The sequence below is a fragment of the Tupaia chinensis genome, unplaced genomic scaffold, assembly GCF_000334495.1.
Source record: "Tupaia chinensis unplaced genomic scaffold, TupChi_1.0 Scaffold139677_1, whole genome shotgun sequence".
NCBI lineage: Eukaryota > Metazoa > Chordata > Mammalia > Scandentia > Tupaiidae > Tupaia > Tupaia belangeri.
This window is the reverse complement of record NW_006199558.1, coordinates 1896813-1901311: the sequence shown is the minus strand read 5'-3', so window position 1 is coordinate 1901311 and position 4499 is coordinate 1896813. Positions and strand designations below refer to the sequence as shown.

Genomic DNA, 4499 nt, shown 5'->3' with positions numbered 1-4499 from the left:
CTTTTTTTTTCTTCTTTTTTTTTTTTTTTTTTTCTTTGGGGCAAAGAACTCAAAACAGATATCCTGTCTTGAGGATCCAATTCCACATGCTTAACAGCATACTCAAGATCACTTTACCACTACCCTACCCCCGAAATAACGTTCTCACCTCCCTAATTGAAATCTTGATCCAAATGAGAAAGCATCAGCAGGCGTTTTTTTCACGGGGGGCGGTGTAACACCCCACGACCGCGCAGGAAAGCTCACCATGCAGATCTGGCCCTTACTGCACTTAGAAACCTTGGACCCAGAGTGTAACCACGCCCCCTCCTCGCGGCTCAACCATGATTATAGATTCCATTGGTCGATCGAGTCCGGGTGGCCACTCAACTCCCGCCCCCAAACCTTAATTGGTGAAGATAACTGCCGCTCCCAGAGGGGCGGAGTAGGGCTCCCTCTCTCGGTCCACTGGCACCACCTGTTGCCCTTAAGTTAGAAAACAAGGCGCTCTCGGAAGGAGCCCAGCGGCCCCTGCAGGGGAGCGGAAAGCCCGGTCGGTCAGGTCACCACCGCTCCCACGGCTCCGCCCACGACGGCGCACCTGCAGCTCGGCTCCAAGGCGCGGCGCCGCGGCTCTCACATCCGGGGCCCGCAGTCACCAACGGCGTGTTAACCCTGTCTCCGCTGGCCGGAGAGTGCACTCTTTGGCCACGCCGTGCCGCTCCCTCAGGCGACGGTGATCCGACTTACGACCCCCATCAGGGCAGATCCACCCTCTCTGTTAGCAGGGTCCCTTCACCTCAGCTCAGCTTTCAGTGCTCCACCGGCTTTTCTCGCTTGGCAGGGCGTGGCTACCCCGGCCCTCGGTCTCGCCGCAGCTCACCTGAGGATCCAGACTCAACGCTTTTCTCAGCTGCTGGAAAGGCTCCGTAATACCAGTTCATGGACACCAGCATGGCCTGGCCCGTAGCAGGGAAGAGACGCCGCTTCCAGGGGCGCCGAGGCGGCGCCGAGCGCCAGACCTCCTAACGGTGCTCACGCGGCTGCTCTCGGCCCGCTTGCGGCCCCGCCCCCTTCCCGCGCGTCGCCCTGCACCGACCAGTGGGCGCGCGAGAGAGCTAGGTCTCCTAGCAACGCCAAAACAGGGTCACGTTCGAACCAGACCGCCGCTGGCGAGCCGCGAGGTCGGATGGGGCTTCCGGCCCTGAATCGTGGCTCCGGAACCTTTCTGCCGCTGTCGGTTCGCTTCGGGCGCGCTCCACCCTGGCCCCACCCCACCCAACTCCACCTCTCTTCAGGGCCTCTTGGGGCGTTCTGGAGGTAGCGACCGCCTGGCGCGCGGTCAGGGATTCTAGAGGACATCAGAAATGCGGACTTCTTACATAACGGGGTGATGCGGAGGTACCTTAGTAGCTGCGCTGAGCGGCCTGGACTGGCTGTACTGGTAACGCACCTGCCTGTTGTAAAGCTAATAAACGGGCTCCTTCCCACATGATTCTTACATCCCAGCGAGGTGGCGTCAGGTAGAAAGAAATACCTCAGTTTTAGGTTGGCCTGTGGGAGTTCAGAGCGCACGTGCCCTGTAGCAAATTCTTTAAAAGTAATTCTTTTTAAAAAAGTACGTCAGTTTTCAGTTGGCCATGTGGAAGTTCAGAGCGCAAGTGCCCTATACAAATTAATAATGATAGGAGTAAAGTTAGATATTTTTAAGATACATTTTAAAACAAATACCTCAGCTTTTTATTTAGATAAGAAAATACCTTTAAAGATTAAATGTTTCTAATGACCCAGGAAAATTAGTGGTGGTTCTGTTATTGAGAATCTTAGTTACTAGGCATTAAGACTTAATGCTTTCTTTCCATTGAAATAGTCTGGCTAAATGTGATTTTTGTACCCTTGAACCATAAATTTACAAATATTTATTGATCATCTGTTAGGCAGTGGGTACAATTCTGTGTGCTCAGAGATAGAATGGGACCAAAACAGACATTCTCTTGTGATGCATTGGAGTCTGTATGGGTGAAAAACCTCAGTCACTAAATCGTTGCAGAAAACCAAATGCCAAGAAATGGAAACAAGCACTCTGAGAGATTAGGAGAACTGTTTATTAGGGCAGCAGGCACAGGGAAGTGGGTTGGATCTTTTATGAGAGAATTAGGGAAGGGGAGGTTTCTGGGTGGGGACTGGGCTCAGAATCATCCCTTCCTAGCGTCAAAGGGTGGGGTCAGAGAAGCCTGAAGTCTAATCTATTCAGGGCACTAATCCTTTCAGTTACTAATCCATTCAAGATGTTCAATTTACCCTGTAGCTCTTAGGAGGGGTAGTAAGTTTGCCAAAGGGCAGAAACTTCAGGCAGCTATCAGCCCTGAGTTATTCGTGAATTCAGGGTCTTTCCATATCATTGTCACATGAATAAATTTAATAATGAAATGTAATTTCAGGGTGATTATGATAATGTTGAATAGGAGTGTGGACTTAAGTTCTTAGAAAGCTTCAGTGAACAAACATGTTTTGTGTTGAGGCTGTAAGAGATTGTAACTTGGAAAAATCTGTAGGGTACATTTTTCTTTAAGATGTACCTTTTTTAAAAAAATAGAGAGAGATTGAAATTTCCTGAAGAAATTTCTTTCTTTTCCTTAAGGACTACTAGAACCAGTGTACTTTTCTCTTTTATGACTAGTATAGGAACTTCGGACTTGTGATACAGGATTTTTTGAAATAGCTGACATAAAGACTAAGGACTAAACGCAAAACATAGTTTCAAGACAGCCATACTAATTTTGGTAATAAGAGCTAGAAATCTCAAATAGCATGTTGTACCCAGTTTTTTACCAAGTACGTTATAAACTAAGGATTGCCTTGTTAGGACTATAAGGTTTTGTTAGCCAGAAAGTCTCCTTTTCTTGCTATGTGACAAAGAGTCTTTATTAAATTGAAATAACTTGCAAATTCTCCTTAAATCAATTTAGAGCAAGAAAATTTCATGACAGTTCTGTTTACAATACCTTTGAAATCAAGCATTTCAGCACAAGTCTTCCTTAAAGAAATAAACACACAAGAGTTTTCAACCTTGCAGTATCACCCTCACAAAATTATATTTTAATATTCTACCATAAGCTTTTGTTTTTAAGAGAGATTTTTTAATATAGGGCACATGTACTTGCTAGAGAAAGTGAGAAATCATGGGGTGGGGAGATGATGACCATGCCTCGATCCCTTCTCCATTCTCTCGGCGTTTTGGGCATACACACAGACCCAGCATGAGTTTCCAAGCTGTAGCAGTGGGCTGGAGAACTGCAGCCAGTGGGCTAAATTCAAGAAATAGGAATTTTTTTTTTTCAAGGGAGATTTTTACTGTAGGGCAATGTACTTGCTGTAGAGACAAGAGAAAGCAAGAAATCACCCCCATGGGAGATGGCTGTGCCTCAATCCCTTCTCCATCCCCTCTCTGGATTTTGGACACATAGGTACACATGCCCATGGGTCAGGCATGAGTTTTAAGATGGCAGGTCTGGAATTCAAACCACAATTGACTACATGGGAGTCCAACAACATAACCATTCCACCATCTGCTGGTCCCCATATGTTTTTTTTTAGAGATTTTTACTATAGGGCACGTGCGCTCGCTAGACAGACAGAGAGAGACATACAGACAGAAAGCGAGAAATCACCCACAAAGAGAGACAGACAGAAAGCGAGAAATCACCCCCCAGGGGGGATGGTCACGCCGCAATCCCTTCTCCTCCATTCTCCTCTCGGGATCTTGGGCACACACGCACACGCGCCCGGCGTGAGTTTTAAGCCACCGGGTCTGGGACGCGAACCGTGGTCGACTACATGGGAGTCCAGCGACATAGCCATTACGCTAACTGCTGGTTCCCCCGATATGGTTTTTACAAGCCTAAAGGCTGTAAGAGAAAAGATGAAAAAAGAATATGCAAGAGATCATCTGTACTTCACAAAATTTAAAATACTAGCTCCATGCCTCTTGAAAGAGAAAAATGTTTGGTATTGTTGTTCTATAACAGCAACAACCATATTGAAACAGCAGCAAATGATCTAAAAAGTGATGAACTGTACAAAGCACTTGTCCATTTTGTTGCACAGTCTTCCTATAGAAGGGCCATTCAGATATTTTATTTAGATGCTATGCCAGAAAAATGTTTCCTTTAAGCTGAGACTCATAAACTATGTGTTGCTATATCCTGGGGTACCTCAGAATTTTTAGGGATTCTATGAGATAGTTAATTTTTTGAGGGAAACACAGTGACATCTATTGGACTGTTTAAACAACTACAACTATTGATTTGTTTGGACCTAGCTACTTAATAAATGAGACTTTGGAGTATTTCTTTTAGCCTGAGGCACAATGAAAAGATTTCTAAGACAGTAGGATCTCTGTGAGCCTCTTTAGTTTTATTAGGTCATTGAGAAGTCATGATGTATTTTTCTATGTGTTGCTATGCCAAAGTGTGTCATCACTTTTCAGACAACCCAATAATTTCCTAAACATGGCATTC

At 46.0% G+C, this 4499-nt stretch overlaps 1 protein-coding gene and 1 long non-coding RNA gene across 6 annotated transcripts in view; one reads left to right on the top strand and one right to left on the bottom strand.

Moving 5' to 3' along the window:
- ARL4A (ARF like GTPase 4A) overlaps nucleotides 1-1026 on the bottom strand; it is a 3524-nt gene extending 2498 nt beyond the window's left edge. For 2 of the 5 annotated variants that reach the window (XM_014593063.1, XM_006162063.2), the window contains exon 1: nucleotides 149-772. The gene's annotated coding sequence lies outside the window, so the exon portion shown is untranslated. The other 3 variants (XM_014593064.2, XM_006162062.3, XM_006162061.3) reach the window with 3 other exon arrangements.
- Nucleotides 1027-1187: 161 nt separating this feature from the next.
- Nucleotides 1188-4499, top strand: part of LOC102496502 (uncharacterized) — a 20468-nt gene continuing 17156 nt past the window's right edge. The window contains exon 1 of the long non-coding RNA XR_336531.2: nucleotides 1188-1423. This is a non-coding gene — a long non-coding RNA (uncharacterized LOC102496502). The remainder of the gene's footprint in view (nucleotides 1424-4499) is intronic.